Here is a 25,154-nt window from a genome sequence, read left to right on the forward strand (position 1 = left end):
AAACAGACAAATATTTTATACAAAAGGCACAACAATATACCATGGTGGGTATATAAGTTAACACTCTAATATTTTTATACCCTTCACCAGTGGTGTTTCCACTTAAATTTTATTTTAGAAATTGAAATAAATGTATAAAAAGAGAGGAAGTTTTTCTTGAAATTTATGTAAAACTAAAGATTTCTCTATGTACAATTGAAATTTACAATCAATTTGTTGTAGATACAAATAAAAATTAACTATTTTTCTGGTTGATGTTGTCGAGTACAATAAATAAAATGTGTTTGCTTGAGAAATGCATTAAGATTTCTCAAGGCTATTTAAATAGCATATTACCATTCGATAGGCCTCAGTTTCTTCTTTCTATATCCTTTGAAACTCTAGAAATCAGTTGATATTCAGCTAAGCTACTGGCTCATAAACAGAAGCCAAATAACCGCATTCGCGATCGAATGAGCTATCGCATCGAAAAATAATTTCGATATCTAAATTCTTGCTCGATATCTAATGCCATAATCTCAAATAACAAAATTACGATGCATTTTACTCGATATCGAATGCGATAATTCGGCCCAGAGCTTCGAATTAATTCAATGAAAGCTTAAATTAAAAATAGCCAGCCATTCATTCCATATACCCATTCCCATCATCTAACTAGCTTCATTCAAAGGCTTTTATTTAAATAGAATTCATTAATCGTTGAATTAGTTCATAATTGTAACAAAATTCATAAAATTTTTATTAATTCAAATCTAATCAAAATCTAATTGTAAATGACTTAATAGTTTTACAAAATTCAACAGTATTTTTAGCCAAATAAATATAAATAAAATTAAGATAAGAAATCTTTGAGACAAAAACCTTTGAAGAATTTTTATTTGTAAAAGATTATTTCAAAAATAGTTCTTCCGGTTGTTTTTATGTGAATATTATTAAAAATTTAGTAACAAAAACATTGTACTGAATTACAAATACACAAATACTGTTCATTTAATTTATCTTTGTTAAATTCGACGGTTTCAGTATTTTATTGATGCTTTTAATTTAAAGAAATAAAATTTTTTAAAAAAATGTAGTTGAATGAATGCAACATGATTATAAGTCTTGACGATTATATGACGATATTTTAAAATTTTTGTGACGAACTTCACGACTTTTTTTCATAATTTTGACTATTTTTTCAAAAAAAAAAGCATAACAGCACTGCCCTTCACCTTCGTGAGAAGGGTATATATAAGTTTGTCATTCCATTTGTTATTTCCAAAATACAATTTTCCGACCCTATAAAGTATATATATTCTGCATCCTTATAGATAGCGGATTCGATTAAGACATGTCCGTCTGTCTGACTGGCCGTCTGCCTGTCTGTTGAAATCAACTTTCCGAAGCCCCCAAATAACTCATACATCAATATCGCCGGTATTCTTCAGGCTCGGTTGGTATTTAAAATCGGTCCACAAATGGCTGAGATATAAGGAAAAAACATGGACAACCTCGATTTATGACCTGGATTACTAAGTCATTAATATAAACAATATGGATATCTAATGATAGATATTTCAAAGACATTTGCAACGACGTATTTAAGACCAAAATCGGAAAAAAGATTTTATAACCCGAATTTTTTCTTTTACCAAAAGTTTTTTTTTTTTGCTAAATATAAAAAATATAAAAAAAAAATAAAAAAACAATTCCAAAATTTTTTTTTCCCAAAAAATTAAAAAAACATTAATTTTGTTTACCAAAAACTATTTAAATTTTATATTTTGGTAAAGAGTATATAAGATTCGGCAAAGCCGAATATAGCTCTCTTACTTGTTTATTTCTTGTATAAAACACAGGCCTAAAATATGGTGACATTTTGAAAATCGAATTTTCAAAAACGTATAACGTTTTAACTATAAGATATACATAAATAGCAACCGCAATCATGCTTTCTATTGACCTAATCGAGGACTTTAAGAATATATTACAGTCTTTGATTTCGGACGAATCTCAACAAATTTGTAAGTTTTTCAAAAACCATTGCTGAGGTGCCCGACTCATTTTATAGTAACAATTCGAAATATAGTGCACAAAATTCGACAAAATCCTTTCCAACTCTCCGAACTTTGTCAATCATACTTTGTCATTTATTTCTATTATTTTTTTTTTCATTTTGTATACATCCTTTCTCCAGCTACTGTTATTGCTGCTGAAGCAATCAGCGTTTGGAAACATCATTACCTTACAAAAACACTGTCATTGTGTAAATTCTCGTTTGGCATTTCATCCATTCCATTCCGAACATCTATCTGTGCATATTTGTCGAATGACTGCCTGAATGTTGGTTTATTTTGTTGTATGTTTGAGTATGAGTAGTTTGTTCCAACATCATTTTTTTTTCGTTGAGTTTAAATGAATGGTGAAGAACGTGCTTCGAATATTGTACTAAAGATATCTGAAGTTTTGTCTTTTTTAATGGATATACATTTTACTTTATGTAAGTTTGAGTGTGTATTGTATTAGTTTTGTTACTGTATGAGTTTTTAAATACAAACAGACAGACAGACACACACTAACAAATATTGTATGAATAAATTCATGTAGAGTACAATAATACAAAAAAAAAAATATTATTTATTGTTGGATGTATAGGAAAATTTGTGGACTCATTCTTTAATACCAAACAAACCTTAACAACAGCGAGTATTTGTGCAAACCTTCAGCCAAATTGAATAAAATTTGTCTGTTCTTCTCGCTATGCAGACATTATAATTATTCTTTAATTTTCTAAATAAAAAAAAATTTAAAATTTTATTTTTTTAAAAAATTTATGACAAACAAATTTTTTTTGATTGGGTTAAAAAATAATTTACCCGATTTTGACCCATTTTGAAATATTTATCAATAGATATCCATATTGTCTATATTAATGACTTAGTAATCGAGATATAGATCAAAAATAGGACAAAAATCGAGTTTGTCCCGGGTTTTTTATTATATCTCAGCCATTTATGGGCCGATTTTGTCGATTTTAAATAGCATCCGAGCCGGAAGAATTCCCGATATATTGATGTATGAATCATGTATGTAAATTATTTGGGGGCTACGGAAAGTTGATTTCAACATACAGACGGACAGACGGACATGGCTATATCGACTTTGCTATCTATAACGATCCAGAATATATATACTTTGTGGGGTCGCAAATGAAAAATGTAGAAATTACAAACGGAATGACAAACTTATCCTTGCCACTCTACCCTAGCGAAGGTTATAATAAAGAGTCTTCCAATTGGGGCTTCCGAACTTTTTCTGTTGAAAGCGGCCACATAATTAAAGCTACGTCAGTCAGATGGACGGACGGACAGACTTTACGGTGGGTGTTAGACTAATATTTTTTGGTGTTGCAAACATCAACACAATCGTATAATACTCTACCAACGATGGTGGTTTAGGGTTATAATTATAAAGGCAGAAAATAATAAAATTTATTAAGATCAACCACAATTTAAATTCTTTGTCTCTCATTAGTTGTATTAATATATTGTTCCATTAATTTTTAAATAAAATCTTCTGAATCTAGACAATAACTACTATCTACACCCAATACCAAAATGTTTGTTAAAATATTAGTATCTATGAATGTGCTTGCATATAAATATTTCTATATCTAGATATGTACGTGTGTTTAGTTTGTTATTCCATGTTGCTATTCTATTTTCTTCATAGATAGATAGTTATTACTGTTATTGTTGCTGTTGTTGTTTTGTTACTACAACATAAATTGCAATAAAGCTCATACTCTCACTAATTTGAACCTAAAAACGGAAGACTCATGACTGCAAATGGAAATACATTTACAATTTCAAAAAAATGTTTTCGTTTCTATTTTTTCCTAGTTTTATTTGTACATGCTTCGGTTTAAATGGTAGGATGTTAAGAGCAATTTAAGCCAACATTTTCCACACTTAATTTTATTTTAATATTCAGTATGATTTCCTGTCCCTCTTTTTTTTTGTTAGTTTGATACCGGAGTATCTATGATTGCGAAACTATGTAGATGAATAGTTATAATCACAATCGTAATAATCGTCATTTTGTATCATAATCATTTTGTATTATTAGTTAGTAGAGTAGTTAGTTGTTTTTTATTTGTATATTGTCAATCTTTTTTTTAAATTGCCCAGATATACAAATATAGATGATTTATTATGTGTTGATATTATGTTTAAGGGATGTATTTTTGTACATACATGCATAATTTGTTTAATAAAAACTATCATGTATATATTGGTTTAAGTTAATTATTCTGAGGACATGTTATCCTATATTAAGGATTAATGTACATTAGATGTGTTCAGGAAAAAAGTTTGCCTTTCATTCCTCAAAAAATACGAAAATTTTTGTTTTAGAACGAAAACGCTGATTGGCTAGACATTCACCTCAACTGGTGAATGAGGTTGAATAAATGTTGATTATTCCATATATCAACCCAAAATATTCATCTGAAATCCAATAAAGTCCTTAAGAAACTCAATTTTTAGTACTATTTTTTGCCTGAAAAATAAAAATATGAAAAACCGCAAATTATTTTAAAATTTCACATAAATCCTTGAAAAAGCAGTATTTTAAATATTTTTTTTTATGGATTTTCATAAAATATTATAAAATTTTATTAAGTTTTAAGTAATTTCTCTCAAAAATCATTATGGGATTTAAAAAAATTGCTTTAAAAACTAGTATTTTTGTACTATTTTTAGAAAATACTACTTTTTTATTTATTATTTATTTTTTTTTAAATCCTTTATAAATCGTAGAAATAACCCATAAAATGAGAAAAAAATAACAAATTAAAAAAGTAGTACTTTTACTACTATTTTTTCTTCGAAAACTTCTTCTAGAAACTACTTATTTCAATTTTTATATAATTTGTAGTCCAAACTCGTTTTATGAGTAAAAAGAAACAATTTGAAAAAGGTAGGTTTTTTAGTGACATATTTTTCAAAATACTACTTTTTAAAATTCTTTTTTACCAAATTTGATTTTCTAAGACCTTTTTGGCATTTACGCGAATTCGATATAACGCGAACTCAAATTAGCAACCATTTTTTCAAATACGCGACTTTTTTTACACGATTTTCATATAATGCGGCAACAAACAACAGGAAATGAAAAAAACACAAGCGAATAACAGATTTCTTTTTTTGAAAACTTCGTTAATTTTTATGAATTTTATATTATGTTTTGATCTCTTTTATGTATTAGAATATTTTGTTTTTTTAATTGAAATTTTTTCCTTAATTTTCGATAATGCTAGGTATAAACGTTACAATAAGTCGTACGATAAATCGTATAAGTATGAAATTAGTAACGTGTATCATGTTGTCGTACTAACGAAGTTTGAAAATCAAAAATTTTTGATTTTTGTGCAATTTTTTATTTTTAATTTTTTTCAAAGGAAATAGTACGATTTGTAGTAACGTCTATCACAAAACCGAACTTCAACTCATACTACAAATAGTACGAAAAATAGTATCGTGTATACCTAGCATAAGAAATAATTTTTTTAGTTGAGTTTTTTTACTTTACTTTTGTTTTAAGTAAGTTTTTAGAAGTACAAATAAAATAAGTTTACTTAGCAAACGAACGTAACTACATTTTTATTGTTTTTACAGGATACGTTATAAAATCAATAATAATAGAGTATTCTTGGCAATTGTTCAATCAATAAAAAACTCGATTTTAAATTTTTGTGTATTTATGTCCGCTTTCATTTAAGGTGACGATATGTATGTACATTTGTGTTTTCTATTTAAGGCGATTTTTAGGTCCCAATTTTTTTTTGTTATGTGACTGATGTATTGTATTATTACCCCCACAAAAGCATTTCGTTCTAAATTAGAACCTCGTTTTACGCGAATTTGATTTACACGCTATTTTTTTGGGCCCAACAAACCGCGTAAATGGAGGCCTACCTGAAGTTGTATTTGAATAAATATTCTAAAACACTTAGGGTCATTATTACAAATTGCCTTTATAATTAAAGTTTAAAGTTAACCTTTTTTCTATTGCTTAAAGTTACCTTTAACTATAAAGGCAAGTTGTAATAAAGGCCCTTAGTTATTTTAAATTAAATCTGTCAGCATTATGTCAAAATTTTCTTTAATATTTTGTACTTTTTTTTGGACAAAAAAAAAAATGCAAATTTCAATGAATAATAAATTTTAGAACGGCTTAAATGGAAAAACCCTTATTAACTAATTTTTGAAAAATCATCATTTTAAAATATATTCTAAAGTAATTTCTTTCTAAATGCATTTTAAATAAGAATTGAGTTATGATTCAAAATTTTTTGTCAAAAAGGTAGCCAAAATTATTGACTTAAAAATGCGTTTCTTTTTAAAATTTTTAGCTTTTATTTTGAAACATTTGTACAATATAAATTTATTCAAAGTATTGGTCATTATTAGCTATGACCTTTTCCCATCTTTCTGACAACATATAGATTCTGAGCCAAAAAAACTGCTCATCTTTTGAGTACAAGCACAAATCAAGCCAATATAGGATACTCTGTTCCAAAGTGAAGACTATCCCAGAGAGAGCGTTCTGCATTGATCAAAACAAATAGTTGTGGTACAGAACACGATCTGCGCTATAAAACGGGTAAAGAAAAGCTTCTCAAACACTGCATTCTAAATACATTTTAGAAGGTATTTCAACATGTGGCCGAGAGTTGTCAGGATGGAACATTTTGCCCAATGCTTGTTTCAAAGGAATCAGTTTCATTCGGTGCATGTCTCCTTTTTCAGCACCTCATAATATATAGGCCCCTTTAGCTCCCACCAAATACAGAGCATTAACTTAGCAATATGGATATTTGGCGACGAAACGGCTGGTTTATCGGCCTTCACATACGATCTCTTACTCTTCGGATTACCGTAATGGATACATTTTTCATTGCAAGTGATGATTCGGTGCAAAAATTATCTTCTTTTATAGCGTTTCAATTCGTATGGTACCCAATTTTCCTACTTTAGTATGAATAATGCTCGCAAACGTTTTGAAATTTCCACTTGAGTAGCTCCCAATGATTCTGCTAGATCTTGTTGAGTTTTACAACAATCTACATAGCGTATACGCTCAAACCTCGCACGTTCAAACCAATGGAACACAGTCACCATAAGCTTTGATGAGCAATCGGTGTGCTTCAGGTAATTTTTTTATTAAATTAAAGAAAAACTTCCATCATATGACGATTCATTCAAGTGTCTTGATTTTTTAAAACGGTGTAGGAAATACTTCACTGGAAGTCTATTTTAGAGTTACTCAACCGCTTACAGGAGAGGGCTGTCGTCACAATGTGGCTCGTGTTTCACTGTTATATCTACAATGAAATTAGGGAACCTGTAGTTTTTTACGCAATACACGTTATTCGCAAGAGCTCATCAATTCGGACAGTTGATCGCACAACACATTACAGAAACACTAGTCCCTCTAGCATCCCTCCCATTACCTATTTTCCTAGTTCCAACACAACTCATTGCATGAGTCCAAGAAAACTAAATTTTGCGGATTTCAAGGAAATTTTGTTTTGATCACATATTTGTTAAATCAATTTGTTTAAAAAACAAAAAAGATTGGGATATATTCTGTTTGCAACACATCAAAATATTTTTCCCAGACCTACATTACTATATAGAGTATATTCTGGGTCCTCAGAGAGTAAATCGAAATTCCGAACTGTTTGCAAGATATGAGCTTGAGAAAATTATCACTTTTTTGTCACCGTGGCCCCAAATCTTTGGGGGCCCATAAATAATGACGTTGGGCAAAACTGGGAGACACGGGTCTTTTTTGGTCTTTTATCATGTAGTGGTGTTCGTATATGGTTATATTTTTATGGTTAATATGATTCAAATAATAATTGTATAAGAAAAGTCAACTAAAAATAAAATGTACAATAGAAAATGTGCTAAGTCCCAAAATAATTCGCTACCGCACTTCTTCTAAACTGTAATTACTCACAATTATAAATCATAACAAATACAGCGGAATTCTCCAGCCACTTAGTACAATAGACCGGAGTGGTTTTGCCCCATCTACTAGTCCTAGCTCTAACTGGGCAATGACCTATAACCAAACCCATGATCATAATCTTGGTTCAGTAGAAGTCAGGTATCTGCCATAAAACTCTTGAGACTCTGAAATGTAATCTGCTCATCCATGGTTGGATAGTTTTGAGAAGAATGAGTAGTTCATCAGTTCCTCTCGCACTTGCCAGGGATGTTCCAAGGTCTGTACTGCAAGCTCATCTGCAATCTCATCGTCTTCTACACTTCAGTGTACAAAATATTAGACCGAAAAGGTTTTTCAATAAACATAAGTAGGTTTTTTTGGAAATAGCACACCAACACTTGCTGTTAATTTGACACAAATTCAGTGGACACCAAATACTTGGACACCTACTTAAAACAATAATAAATAATTCCCTGTCAAACTTATTTTTTGTTTTATTATAATTTATTCACATACAGTGCGGTCAATATACTCCAACAATAATTTATAAATTACTAAATTATAATTTTCTTTCTTTTATTCTTTTTTGCAACTTATGTTTTGCATAATTTGCTGCTGCTACAAAAATAATATTTTTAACCATTATTACACAAAGATTCGTAGCAAAAACTGTCGTGTACATAATTTTTGTCTTAAAATCATTATTATTCTTTTTGTTGCTACTGTTGCTGTTGTTATTATTATTTTTATTTTGCCAAAAGATTTATTTTAATGGTCCATAATACGATGTTAATGGTTGATATAAAGACACTTAACAACATTATTACATAAATGAACTATAATAATAATAATATTTCTCAAAGTTATTTTTTGCTTTTCACTTGCTGCTCTATTTTCAGTTGTCCCACGACAGTTTCTGTGTACCAACCATCCTCTTTTGTAAAGGTCATATTGAAATTTATCTGTGCTTTATAAGGAAATAACGAGAAGAAAAACAAATGAAGGCAACTACTGTATAAATATGACCAGTAAATAAGTAAGTAAATAATAAACAAATCATTAATATTTTACAAAGAGCACAAAATTAAATGGTAGATAAAAGATGTGATTTATAATTAAAAAGGCAACTAAGAGAAAAAAAATATATAAAAAAAGAAGGTGCAGCATCTCTAAAGGGCAGACAGTTGCGAGTTTTAATTTTATAGCTCATGGAAATAGAAAATGAATACACAGTTTCCAGCATTTTATAAATATATTTCCTTTGTAAAGCTAACAAGTCTGGTAGTGACGTTATTGATGATGTCCAACGTGCCTAATTATAAATTCTTTAGCTTGGAGACAATGCTGAACAGAGTCATTTGTACAAGAGAAAAACGTAGTTGGAAAAATAACTAGCAAAAACTTGTTAAAGACTTGCAGTTACTAAGTAACATAATTTTCAATGACTATTACATACCGTATGCATTACAAGGAAGTAGCTGAATAATGACTTATTTACTAACTGATATATAACTTTTCATTTAGTAATAATTAGCATGAGCATATTCTGTGTTTTTGACTTGACGTCAGGTTATCTGAAAATATATACTTTTGCTTTGATACAATTTTTAACTTAATAAGATTGCCTGTCATCAAGTTATTAACCGGGAATATTTGGGTTTGATATCCTCAGAAAGGTAATGGAGAATACTGTGGTATTACAAAACAAAGCAATATCATGTTCTGATTTTGAATAATTTTGATAGACCGAATATTAAAATGGGGCTTTTGGACAAACTTTCAATATGTATTACATGTAATGGGATGCTCATTATTTAAAATATAATAGGATCCTAACAAAAACTCTATTTATCTAGTAAGCCAGCAAGTAATGTTGGAGCTAAGTGATAACAACTTATTATTTGACTGAAACACTAGCTATTTTTGTTCAGAATTTGACAAAATTCTCGCTTACAAATGTACCTATATTCACCACAAGAATATGTAACTAAAAAAACAAGAGAAAAATGCCTATTACGGGAATCGAACGGCATGCTCGATTGTTTTTTGTGTCTAAAACTCTAGCTTCTTACCCACTTCTCCAAAATATAGATTAGAACATTTTGTTGGGTAATCGAAAAGAATAGCAAAATAGCTAATCCTTGGGGTAGTCCGAATCATGTATACACACCAGGGTGGGTCAATTTCTTTGACTACTAAGCGTATAGCAAATTCCTAATCTTCGGAAAATTCTAAGAACTTTTCCAGAAGAAACCATGGTTCTAAAATCAAAATCGAGCTTCCGGTTTTTTACGAGAAGATTTGGAGCTCAAGACCTCTTTTGCTAGGAGACCTCGGGTATGTTCAATTTTAAAAATAATAATATTTCTTCGTTTGTGTTCCGAATTCAAAAAATTACATATATATAGAATCTTCTCGTCGAGTACTACATATAACACCTCGTAGCTATCAATTATCTCTTATAGCGATATTGGCATTTGAATAATACATTTTTACCCACCCTACTCCAGTTTTTTGAAATTTTGAAATTGTTTCAACTATTTTCCGATTTTCTGTATTTTTAATTTATAGGACTAACAAGAAATGTATATATAACATAAAGAAAAAATTGATTAAAAATAATGACTGAGTCCAAAGTTATGCTTAAATTTCAAAAAATTAAAAAAGGCGATTTTTCGTTATTTTTTTGGGAAAAAGGTGCTTTTATTCTTTTTAAGTTATCTAAAAAAATTTCTAAGAAGATGTATAAAGAATATATAGCTACGAGATGTTATATGTAGTACTCGACGAGAAGATTCTATATATATGTAATTTTATTAAAATCGGAACACAAACGAAGAAATATTATTATTTTTAAAATTGAACATACCCGAGGTCTCCTAGCAAAAGAGGTCTTGAGCTCCAAATCTTCTCGTAAAAAACCGGAAGCTCGATTTTGTTTTTGGAACCATGGTTTCTTCTGAAAAAGTTCCTAGAATTTTCTGTAGATTACGAATTTGCTATACGCTTTACCACGTTTTTTGGGCCCGAACAAATTGACCCACCCTAATACACACTATCAATATGTATTGCGTGTATATCTTAAAAATGCGAGATTTTTTTTAAAATTTTTAGCTTTTATTTTGAAACATTGTTACAATAAAAATTTATTCAAAATATTGTCCACTGTTAGCTACGGCCTTTTCCCATTTTTCTGGTAATATATGGATTCCGAGCCCAAAGAACTGCTCATGTTTTGAGGCCATGAACGAATCAAGTCAATAGTCTGTTCCAAAGTGAAGTGTATCCCAGAGAGAGCGTTCTGCATCGATCGAAACAAATAGTAGTAGAACGGGGCAAGACAGGGCAAAATTTCCCAACCATTTCATTCTAAATGAAATGATGGAATATTACGATTTCACTTGCATTCGGTAAAAGTTTCATGTGATGTACTTGTCAAATTACAGTAGATAGGACCCTTTTGTTAACACCAAATACAGACAGTTACCCTATCGCCATGGAGATTAGGCTTTGGTATCGATTCGGCTAGTTGACCCGGCTTTACATACGATCTCTTACTCTTCGAGTTATCGTAATGGATCCATTTTTCATCGCAAGTAATGATTCGATGTAAAAAGGACCCTTTTGTTCCCACCAAATACAGACAGTTACCCTAACGCCATGGATATTTGGCTTTGGTGTCGATTCGGCTAGTTGGCCGGGCTTTACGTACGATCTCTTACTCTTCGAGTTATCGTAATGGATCCATTTTTCATCGCGAGTAATGATTCGGTGTAAAACTGATTACCTTCGGACGCATTTCGGACGTACAAAATCATCCTTCAAAGTATCACGTCTTCAATTCGTATGATACCCAATTTTCCTACTCCTGGTGCTTGCAAACGTTTTGAAATAACTGTTTGAGTATCTCCAATGTTAAACATCACACAAACCATCAACAGAGACAATTTGAGGAAAATCGTGTTTTCAACAGACTGACGGACGGACAGACGGACGGACATAGCTAGATCGTCTTAGAACCATATCAGGACACAGAATATGTATAGACTTTTTGGCTGTATGACCAATATTCGATATGTTACAAATGTAATAATAAAATCAATCGGAACGATTGCCTTTTTGGAATCCCCGCTTTCAAAGTTTTGGATAAATTCTGAAGGTTGGAGGGTAACCCCTATTAGCATTACACCTTTTCCATTTTAAATATACCATTGTTGAAATAGCTTTCAAATTCTTAACAAAACTTTTCCTTTCAAGAAAGCAAAGAATAATAGCTGTTTTTTTGGCCAAAAAATTTTCAAATTTAAAATCTATTTTTATGGCACTGGGGATTTCATGTCAAGTGAACCAACTTTTCAAACCGATGTCTTCCGATCGGAATAAAATGTGCAGGTTAGTCCTATTGGATAATAATTTAGACACAATTTTTCAACAAGAACTCACTGACTTAGAGGGGTAAAAATTTGACATTTTGGCCCAACAGTTGTTTTTTTCATTCATGTAAGTTATAACCTATTGTTAGTAGCAAAATTTGTTCTAAATAGTTTAGATAGCTATTTCTTCAATTTTTTCACTTTTTTATGCAAAATCTAAAACTTGTTTTCCAAAATGGCCCCAATTTTTCCAAAGAAAACTTAGGTCTTTTCCTTGAAGTGCATTTTGGTCGCTTAGTGGGATGCGAGTGGGATATCATATTCATAAATGTCATATTCATAATCATACTAAACACTGGTTTAAAAAAAAAGGAAATATTTAAACATAAAAACTATCAACAGAAAGCCACATTATTCTATTCCAGTTAATAAAATCACTCTCCAGTGCTCCAATCCGTAAATTTTTGCATTTTTCTAAATGCTCTCACTTTCATGATGTTTATTTTTAATATATTTTCCCAATTCACAATTGGTGTCGTAGCGTTGTATCGTTGTATGTCGTAATTTTTTTTATTAATGTTTTGTTTCGAAAAATTAGTTTGAAAAATATTTATGACATACAATTCTACAACACTACGATATCAATTGTGAATTCGGCAATTGAAAAAAAATACAATTGAAAAATTAAAGAATATAAAATAATTTTAAATATTTCAAAGGCGTAAGAATGTCGCGTTCTTTATCAAGCTTATGTCGATACTTCAGTAGATCGGAAATACTTGTTATAATGTTTACAAATATTTTTCTATCCCATTTTAAATATTTGCTGTTTTTATTTATATCTGATATAAATACTATTCTGGAGATTTGTTCCACAAAAGTGGAACAAAGGCAAGTTTAATTAAAAAATGAAACGAATTAAGCGATACAAACTTTGGTCACTTCCGGGCTCAATACTTTTAATTATTTTATCTAGTTAATTGAATTGAGCAATTTCGCATTAATATTTTACAATCAAATTTATTAAGAAAAATACCAAAGAACGGAAATTCAAATTCATGCAACTTTGGTCTTAAAGCTAACTTCTAAACATTCTACATTTATTAGAACATCTAACACAACTTTTGCTCTTTACTGCAGTCGAGTTGAGTTGAGTTCAAAGTAGGTGTGTATTTCTACAAGTTTATATTACGATTACAAGTTGTTCTAATTCATAGAATGTACTTGTTGTTTACTTTTTTATTAAAGGATACAAAGAATATTAAATATTTAGTAAACCTATAGTATTAACTACTTACAAAAGCAATAATAACAGCAACAAGAACATCATCATCAACATGAATTAAAGTTGGAGTAAAAGGAAAGATAAATACAAAACAAAATTAGAAATGAAATAAACTTTTTTTTTAACCCATTGCGGAACTTAAAGACGACTGTGTTATCGCAAAATTGTGTTCAGCGATGAGGCTCATTATAACCTTCACCATGAGCGGCAAGGGTATATATAACTTTGTTATTCCGTTTGTAATTTCTACATTTTTCATTTGCGACCCCACAAAGTATATATATTCTGGATCGTTATAGATAGCAAAGTCGACATAGCCATGTCCGTCTGTCCGTCTATATTTGGAAATCAACTTTCCGTAGCCCCCAAATAACACACAAACATATATGATCGGCCAACAAATGGCTGAGATATCAGGAAAAAACCAGGACAACCTCGATTTTTGGCCTATTTTGGATCTATATCTGGATTACTAATTCATTATTATAGACAATATGGATATCTAATGATAGATATTTCAAAGTCCATGGCAACGATGTATACAAGGCTATAGTAAGTAGGACATACTACGGGTCAAAATCGTGAAAAATATTTTTTAACCCGAATTTTTGTTCATCAAAACATTTTTCTGTCATAAATTCTTTTTCCAAATTTATTTTTTTAAATTAAAAAGAAAATTTGAAAAAACTTTAAAAAAATTTTTGAAAAACAATAAAAAATAAAAAATTTTAAATTTTGTACCTAAAATTATTTAAAAAAAATGTTTAAGTCTAATTTGGTGTAGGGTAGTGTTTATAAACCGGTTAACCGATAAACCGGTTTTTCATCGAAATCTCGGTTTTTTGCGAACCGGTTAATTTAAAATGTTGATTTTCGGTTAACCGGTTTATCCGGTTTTTATCACTCGATTAACCGGTTTTTAAAATTTGGGACTAAAATTAATAAATCTCACGTTTTTGTGCATTTTCAATATTCATTATATACACATTATTGGTCTGAACTGAAAATTAAACAGCTGATTAACAATACAAACCTCTTTAGATTAATATTTATAATCTAAATAGTAGAGAACGATGAGTTTACTTAAAAACTTTTTCATAATAAATTAACATAATGAAACTATTAAAAATTAATATTAAAGTCCTCATAATTCTATAAGTTTTGGCTAAATCTTACTTATGATTCATTAAAAACTTAGTGATGATTTTACCAAACCTTAAATTGAAATCGATGTTCATACCTTCTTTCAATAAATTTGACTTCATTAGCGAGTTGTGTTCTTAAAATTTTAATTTATTAATCATTTCGTCACGTTTCTAAATCCATTATTTGAAATATTTTGGAATCTGATAATGGAGTTTTTTTATAATGACAAATAATCACAGCTAAGAAGTGTGTTTGCATCTTATAGATAATTTTTTTTTTTGGACTTGTAGCATTTTCTGTTTCATATCAGAATATCGATGTGATAATAAATTTCAAAATTATCAAACATTTAATTAAACAATTTTTTGGTTGAAATTTAATGAATAAACCAATAATTAAAACAGGTATTATATATGTATTTAGTAAGATATTCCATTTGAAGATAATAATTTTCAAATTTTTACAAAATAAATAGACTTAGCACTTTTGTATATTTATAGTTATTTATTATTATTCATTCCTGACTACTAAAAATTACAAATTTTAAAGCTGTGTATACTTTATTGGACTATTTATGTTTTCTACACATATATGACGGTTAACCGGTTTTTTCGATGTCGGTTAACCGAAAAACCGGTTTTTTAAAAAAGGCTAATTTTCGGTTAACCGACAAACCGGTTTTTTAAAAAGTCGGTTTTTTATAAACACTAGTGTAGGGTATTTAAGATTTGGAACTAACAGTTTGGCTTAACAGTTTTGAAACCAATTCACAACAGACCCTAAAGACTCCATTACATACTGAATATTAACCATTTGGTGAGTTTTATACACTGGTGACATAATCTGACCTTATTTCTTCGAAAACTAAGTCGCAGCTCGCTTTATGATCAATTTAGATCGTTTCCTCACCATGATCAATGATTTTTTGTTTGCAAATATGGATGGCATAGATCCGGGCGAGATGTGGTTTCAACAACTAATGATTTATTGGCATTAAAATTTGGCGATAACTTGATTTCGGGAAATTTAACTGTCAATTGGCATCCACGGTCATGCGATTTGACACCTGTATATTATTTCATGTGGGGCCACGTGAGGTCATTGGTCTATGCTGACAAACCAGCAATAATTCACAAACCAGCAATAATTGAAGGCCATAATTTTTCATGTTATTCGTGACACACCGCCAGCAATGCTCGAAAAAGTAGACCAAAATCGTAGGTCCAGAATTCGTTTCGTCAACATTTGAGCAAGTTAATGTCATGTATTGAACTGATTTACAAAATGTATATATAGCCTACACCACCGATTTTTACAAATATATTTCAGTTTAAAATATTTTGAAGAATACCGTTATTTTACTAAAACAAAGTGATCGAGAAAAACTGAAAGTATTTCCGTAATCTATCAACCCCACACTCTATGGAAACACTCTATCTTCTTCATTCACTTTTGTATCCCAGTGCTACTTTCTCTGCCTATATTCCTTCAAGGGTTATTTATAAACAAAAAAAGGGGTATTGAACAGCAAATACAATATAAAAAACATAAAATAAATATAGGGAACAAATGTAGAAAGGGAAAAAACTTAGACACGCAAAACTTTGTTAAGATTGGCATAAGACAAAAGCATTAGGAAATTGGAAATTAATAACAAGAGTCCCAAACGAGACTTTGAATTACTCCCCAATTGCCATATTAAATGCTGCACAAACAAACAAACAACTTACAATACAATCCTCCCACCCCTACTAACACTCTTCCCATAAAAACACACGAACAGCAACAGCAAGTCATCCGTCTATAGCTACAACAATAAAAACAATAACCATTTAAATCCTTGAAACAAGGAAAAACATGATGTTTGTTTGCTAAAGAAACTTCTAAACAAGAACAACAAAAACAACAACAGCAATAACTGAAATAATAACAACAATAGCTATTTCTACACATACAGATACATACTTACATATACATATATAAATGGGAAAAAAAGGGAAAATTACATAAAAATGATGAATACATTTTCTATCACACACAAGTTTATTCATAATACTTACACTCCTCGTACTCGTAAAACAAAGACTTTGGATAAAGAAAATGGAGACGAAATAAAAGAAATAATAATAATAATAAATAGAACAAGTATATAATATACAATGAATCCTTACGCTCACACTCTTTTACACAGCTAAACGAAATATCGTTACCTTAATATAGAAAGGTTCTAACTCGTGTTTTTTTAACACGAGATTTTTTGGCTAAATATGATATACGAGCTAACCATTTATCGGAATAAATGAAAATCTGGGCTTACAAAAAAACACGAGTTAGGGCCTTTCTATATTAAGGAAACGATATGAAATAATGTATTAAAGTAAAAGATTTTCTTCGTTTTTTTTCCAACAACGTGATGTGGCATTTTATTATAAGTTCTAATGGAAATATTAAATATGGGGATAGTGAAATAAGTCTAAGGTTTTTAGTTGCAGAAAATACAAATGAAAACTTAAGAATACATTTTCTATGAATGCAATTTAAGAGAAAAATAAATGAGGAAAATCAAACAATTTGGAGAATTTTGTTAAAACTATGTTTAACATTGTTTAGGGTAATTCAATAGGGCTTCCGAACTTTTAATATTAATAGCGGTCATCTTGTTGAAGCTACATCTGTCGAATTGGCTTCCCAAATCACCAGGAACAGATATACAGTTCAACGACATCGACGTGTGTTCGGTCAATGGTCCCTGAAGCTGATGGAAACTAACCATAGTTCTCATCAAAAATCATCGTCAACAAAACTGTGGAATCCACATGAGATCCAAAGCGTGCAATGTATCACGAAAAAGTCAATATTTTGTGGGGATTTTGCCCTGGCGGAGTTATTGGTCCATATTTGGCAGGCTATCACCGACCTCACGTAGAGGTGATCTGAACTGGCCACAGAAATCGTGAGATTTGGCACCGTTAAACTTTTTCTTGTGGGGTTTTCTTATGTCGCATGTCTAAGTCACAAAGCCATCGTTCAAAATCAGCCTGATTTATGCGACAGAGTCAAGTCAAATTGGAAATTTCGGATGCCGGTGCGGACATTTGTACGATGCACAGTACACAGTAGGACAGAATCAAAATTTTATGGAAATAAATCTTATCGGAATAAAATTTGACGAGGGTGTAGCCAAGGAGAATTCGAGTTTAAGTTATTAAAATGGGCCCTACAAATGCCACAGGGGCGCCGCTATGGGGACTCAAAGTAGGGTAACTTCGACATGTGCAATTTTTAAATACGTGCCGTTTTTATACCCTACACCACCATAGTGGGGAGGGTATTATGCGTTTGTGCAGATGTGTGTAACGCCCAAAAATATTGGTCTAACACCCACCTTAAAGTATACCGATCGACTTACAATCACTTTCTGAGTCGATTAAACGATGTCCGTCCGTCCGTCTGGCTGGCTGGCTGTCCATGTAAACATTGTGCGCAGAGTACAGGTCGCAATTTTGAAGATATTTCGATAAAATTTGGTACATATAATTTCGGCCCAAATACGAAGCCTATTGAAACTGGCTGAAATCGGCCCATTATTTCACCTAGCCCCCATACAAATTTCCTCTCGAAATTGGATTTTATCGGTCATAAATGTTTAATTTATATAGGTATCTACACAAATTTCGCTCCAAATTAGTTTTATATATACAAAAATCATGTTACCAAATTTTGTTACGATCGGTCCACAATTAGTCATAGCTCCCATATAGTCCCGCTTCCGAAAATCACTTTAACGTGCTTAAATCACTTAAAAATGTTGGTATATACACAAAATTCAACATAGTAAACTTTTATATAGACACAAATCACACAACCTAATTTCATGGTGATCGGTCCATAATTGGTCATAGCCCCCATATAAGGCCCACTTCCGAAAATCACTCAAAAATACAAATTATTGAAATTTTAAAAGAAAAATGTTTTTACTCTTTTACTTAGTGTAGGGTATTATATGGTCGGGCTTGACCGACCATACTTTCTTACTTGTTTTGTTTCATATCCAATTTTAAAGATTTTTAAATTCTGAAAAGCTCTCTGCTAGGTCTTGATGCTTGCGTGTGCTATTTATTTCTTGTAATTTCTGATTTATGGGCATTTAAAAATAAAATTTTGAAATTTTTCCGCTTTTTTAAAAATATAGGTCGTACTTTTGGACCAAATGAACTCGAATTTAATTTGTTAGTTATACAACTAAATTACAAATAATATACAAAAGATTTCACAGCAATATCAATTATGGATCCAAAAATAAACGATTTTAATTATAAAAATTAAAAAAAATTAATTTTTGCTATTTTTTAGCGAAAAGGTGACTTAACTGTTTTTTTGTTAAAAAAAACTTTCTTTAAGAACATATAAGATTTTTATGTTTTCTGTAATTTATCTTTATGGAGAACATTTTTGTATAAAAAACATGTCCTATTATTAGAATATGTCGCCTCTATGCCCTTCGGAATTTAACCTATTTTAATCAAAAATCCTAAAGCTGAGATTATAAAATGGGGAGCAGCTTTGGAAATCCTGATGTGTTCCATATTTATCTCCAAAGTATTTTCCCGGTATTGAAAGAAATGTTTACCCTATGGGCAAATTTGTAAAATTATGGTATTTTCTCTCCAATTTTTAGGAATTGCGAATTTCCTTTGACCTTTTGACAAGTTTTTTTACACTCTGCTATTTGGAATAACAAATTTAAAAAATGTTGAAAATTTCATTGAAATTTGTTAATAAATAACGACTTTATTATACAAAATTTTATTAGGATTTTAGATATTAGGAACAATTTGATCCTCATTTATTCCAAATAAATTTTTATTGTTTAGATAAGTTAATTTTTGGCCTTACAAAAAATTTCAAGTCAATATCTCAATTCGGTTAAAAAATATGCCACTTTATAACTATGTCCTTCAAAAATATTCCACTTTCAAACAAAAAATATTTGATCATGGTGTTGTAACGATCTCTATTGATCGAAACGGGAGCTCCGGCTTAATTTTTAATGATGCCACCAGCGTGTAAATCGTACCAAAAGGTGAATTTTTCTATATGCAGTGGATTCTTTAGGGTCTGCTGTGTATTATTACCTAAACTGTTTAGCCAAAAATGAGCCTCATCGCTAAACACAATTTTGCGACAAAAAACAGTGTCTATAAGTTGGACCAATAGTTGACTAATTTTCAAAGTAAATTTGGATAATTTGGTTGCGATCATGATGACTTGTCAGAGTATACTGAACATTAATGTCAAAAAGTGAGCGCAGTTGACAGCTCGTTTGACAGTTAACCCTTTCGCAATTTCCATCAGACTTAAAAAACACCCTTTAGAAAAAACATAAGTACACAAACGGCAAACATCTTCATAAAAAGGAAAGACTGTAGGCCATTTTCCTTCATATAAAATTTGTTTGTTTATTCATTCCTTTTTTTTTACTTTTTATGTTTGTATTAACAACTAATCTTTATGACTATAAAATTTGTACATGCAACAACATCCAAATACTTGGTCACACACAAAAACACATCCACGCACATTTCCATTTATATTAGTATTGTACCGTAGGGGTTTGGAAAAATCTTTGGTGTTGGCTTTTCGTGCATAAAATATTTATACGCAGACTGACTATTAACTAAATAAAAATCGAGATGTTCAATTAATTTTAATGATGCCCTCACAACGTTTGGGAATAAGTGAATGTGTAAGGAGTTCGTTTATTTTTGGGGCTTAAATACTTATTGAAATAATTGAAATAAATTAAAAACACTTTTGAAGGGATTTTTTGTTGTATGTATTTCTTGGGTGGGAGGAAAGAAAACTAAGCTAATTTGAAATTGGCCAGCTTTAATGTATTAAAACAATTAAGTGGTATGTACAATGAATGCGTAAATTTGTATAAATCTTCTAAGGATAGGAGAACATTTTAGGTAGGCTTGATGCGCGTATAATTACACAAATATACAAAATCAGATTTTGGTGATTTTGCGCTCTTCGACACTTAGTTTACTCTAGTCGACTCTTAGTTTACTTTAGTAAAATATTAGTCAACTTTAGTAGACAATTAGTCAATTCTAGTCGACTTGAACTCAACCCTAGTCGAACCTCTGACAACTATGGTCGACCATTAGTCAACTCTAGGCGACTACTAGTCGACTCTAGTCGACTCTTAGTCAACACTAGTCGACTCTTGGTCAAAACTGGTCGAATCTTAGTCAAAACGGGTCGAATCTTAGTTAACTTTAGTCGACACTTAGTCAACTGTAGTCGACCTTTGCTTAACCCAAATCTTAGTCAACTCTAGTCGACTCTTAGTCAACTCTAGTCGACTCTTAGTCAACTCTAGTCGACTCTTAGTCAACTCTAGTCGACTCTTAGTCAACTCTAGTCGACTCTTAGTCAACTCTAGTCGACACTTAGTCAACTCTAGTCGACTCTTAGTCAACTCTAGTCGACACTTAGTCAACACTAGTCGACACTTAGTCAACACTAGTCGACACTTAGTCAACACTAGTCGACACTTAGTCAACACTAGTCGACTCTTAGTCAACTCTAGTTGACTCTAGTCGACACTTAGTCAACACTAGTCGACACTTAGTCAACACTAGTCGACACTTAGTCAACACTAGTCGACACTTAGTCAACACTAGTCGACACTTAGTCAACACAATCGACACTTAGTCAACACTAGTCGACTCCTAGTCAACACTAGTCGACTCCTAGTCAACTCTAGTTGACACTTAGTCAACTCTAGTTGACTCCTAGTCAACTCTAGTTGACACTTAGTCAACTCTAGTTGACTCCTAGTCAACTCTAGTTGACTCCTAGTCAACTCTAGTTGACTCCTAGTCAACTCTAGTTGACTCCTAGTCAACTCTAGTTGACTAAGTGTCGACTAGAGTCAACTAGAGTTGACTAAGAGTCAACTAGAGTTGACTCTAGTTGACTCCTAGTCAACTCTAGTGGACTACTAGTCACCTCTAGTTGACTCCTAGTCAAATCTAGTGGACTCCTAGTCAACTCTAGTGGACTCCTAGTCAACTCTAGTGGACTCCTAGTCAACTCTAGTGGACTCTAGTTGACTCTTAGCCAACTCTAGTTGACTCTTAGCCAACTCTAGTTGACTCTTAGTCAACTCTAGTTGACTCTTAGTCAACTCTAGTTGACTCTTAGCCAACTCTAGTTGACTCTTAGTCAACTCTAGTTGACTCTTAGCCAACTCTAGTTGACTCTTAGCCAACTCTAGTTGACTCTTAGCCAACTCTAGTTGACCCTTAGTCAACTCTAGTTGACTCCTAGTCAACTCTAGTTGACTTTTAGTCAACTCTACTCAACTAGAGTTGACTAGGAGTCAACTAGAGTTGACTAGGAGTCAACTAGACTTGACTAGGAGTCAACTAGAGTTGACTAGGAGTCCACTAGAGTTGACTAGGAGTCCACTAGAGTTGACTAGGAGTCCACTAGAGTTGACTAGGAGTCCACTAGAGTTGACTAGGAGTCCACTAGAGTTGACTAGGAGTCAACTAGAGTTGACTAAGAATCAACTAGAGTTGACTAAGAGTAAACTAGAGTTGACTAAGAGTCAACTAGAGTTGACTAAGAGTCAACTAGAGTTGACTAAGAGTCAACTAGAGTTGAGTAAGAGTCAACTAGAGTTGACTAAGAGTCAACTAGAGTTGACTAAGATAATTATAGGAATATAATTTTTATTAACAATCTATTTAAATTTAGTATTATTATGTTATGTGGATGGCCAAATTGGTAGACTTTTGTTTTTTAATTTGTTTAGATTTTAAAGCCAACATATTAGAATAAATCTTTAGTCAAACTGGAGAAGCCTTCAGTTGACGAGTGTCGACTATATGTGGCTATATCAACTCTACTCAACTCTAGTCAACTCTAGTCAACTCTTGACAACAATTTAAAAAACAAAAGTCTACCAATTTGGCCATCCTAACATAATAATACTAAATTTAAATAGATTGTTAATAAAAATTCTATTCCTATAATTATGTTAAGCATGACATTAATTTTTAATTGCAAAAATAAAAAGTATTTAATATTCAATACAAATACTCATCTTTCTTCACCATTTTCTTTTAGACATATTTCAGTTATTAAAAATGTATGAACTAATAGTATTTCACCCTGAATTTTATAATTATTGTTTCGTGTGTTTTATGTTTTTATACTTTTTAATACACAACTTACTACTACTTCAGTTATTTAAAGGCAAAAAGTTGCACCAGCAACAACTAAAGACAAGACTTCTGCCACATTCACCAAATTATGCTAATTATTTTGCTTAACAAGTAATTAAAAGTTGAAAGTTGCCGAAAAAGTATATTTATTTCAACATTTGCACCTTTATTTATTATGACTTTTATATATTTACATATACTCATTTTCATTATCCATTTCGTTGTAGGGAAAAAACTGTGTATATAGCAGCCAATATGGGGCTGGTTTTGTTTGATAATAAAGAAAAATATTCTTTTAAACTTTACAAATTATGCATATTTTTTGTTGTGTCAGGCCATTGAAATGTCAGAATTGTGTATTTAAAACGCGTTTAAAAAATTTTTTAATGGAAAACAAATTGAAATAATTTTGTTTGTTAATACTTTGTTTACCCAGTTCACATTGGCAATCAATTTTCACCACATGGGATTTGTGGAACGTAAAGTGAATATTAAAAAATATTATATTTTGTATAATATAATACTCGTACCTACTTATATATAAATAAAGTTTTTAATTTAAATTACTTTATACACTTAAGTGATGTGTTAAAGAAAAGTTGTTTTCTATTTGTTGAAAGTTATTAAAAAAATGTATTTGCGAGGGTGGGTCAATACGTTCGCGGCGTTTTACGTGCAGTTTCTTGGCAAAAGTCCATGAATTAGGCTACGAAAGGATTACTCTTCTGCCCCATTCTCTGGATTAAGTCCCGAGCGACTATTTCTTGTTTACAAACCTGAAGGAAAGTCTCGGCGGAAAACTCTAACGATGAAATCATCATATAAAAAATATCTTTTTCGATGACCTCGACCAATCTTATTTTTTGGAAGGATTAAAAAAGAAATGGAGAATCGTTGGTGAGCTCGAAGGATACAATATTGAAAAATAATATAATTTTTTATCCAAAAGCATGTGTTTCATTCAAAATTGCACTAGTTCTTTGTCCCACCCTCGTATAATATAATATGCGACACTGTTATTGGATTTGTTTTCCGTCAGCTAAAAACAAAATTTTTAAAATTAGAGCTAAATCATATAAAGCATTCAAAGAAGACCATAAAAAATGCATCAACCCTGATCTTCTTGACTCTGAGTCAACTCTTGTTGACTTTTAGTCAACTCTTCTTGACTCTGAGTCAACTCTAGTCGACTCTTAGTCAACTCTATTCGACTCTTAGTCAACTCTAGTCGACTCTTAGTCAACTCTAGTCGACTCTTAGTCAACTCTAGTCGACTCTTAGTCAACTCTAGTCGACTCTTAGTCAACTCTAGTCGACTCTTAGTCAACTATAGTCGACTCTTAGTCAACTCTAAGCGACTCTTAGTCAACTCTAGTCGACTCTTAGTCAACTCTAGTCGACTCTTAGTCAACTCTAGTCGACTCTTAGTCAACTCTAGTCGACTCTTAGTCAACTCTAGTCGACTCTTAGTCAACTCTAGTCGACTATTAGTCAATTCTAGTCGACTCTTAGTCAACTCTAGTCGACTCTTAGTCAACTCTAGTCGACTCTTAGTCAACTATAGTCGACTCTTAGTCAACTATAGTCGACTCTTAGTCAACTCTAGTCGACTCTTAGTCAACTCTAGTCGACTCTTAGTCAACTCTAGTCGACTCTTAGTCAACTCTAGTCGACTCTTAGTCAACTCTAGTCGACTCTTAGTCAACTCTAGTCGACTCTTAGTCAACTCTAGTCGACTCTTAGTCAACTCTAGTCGACTCTTAGTTAACTATAGTTAACTCTTTGTCGACTCTTAGATAACTTTAGTCTCTTAAATCAAACATAATTGTATATTGTATGGTTTAAAAGTTACGTGTGTACACTTTTCTGAAATTTCAAGTCAAAAAGTCTATGATTGCAACACATAATAGCTGTGGTAGGTTTCGTAAAATCGGAGATAAAAAATCCGAAAGTGATGTTTTCTGTCCGCCTTCGGATGGACATTAATACTTGTACATCAGTCACAATTTTCTTTTTAAGCATTATTCACATAAAATCCAGTCGCACTGTAGAAACTTTTTACAAAAACCTAATGGCAACATTTTTGTTTTCTTTTGTCATGACCTT

Source organism: Calliphora vicina, chromosome 3 (genome assembly GCF_958450345.1).
Source record: "Calliphora vicina chromosome 3, idCalVici1.1, whole genome shotgun sequence".
NCBI classification, from domain to species: domain Eukaryota; kingdom Metazoa; phylum Arthropoda; class Insecta; order Diptera; family Calliphoridae; genus Calliphora; species Calliphora vicina.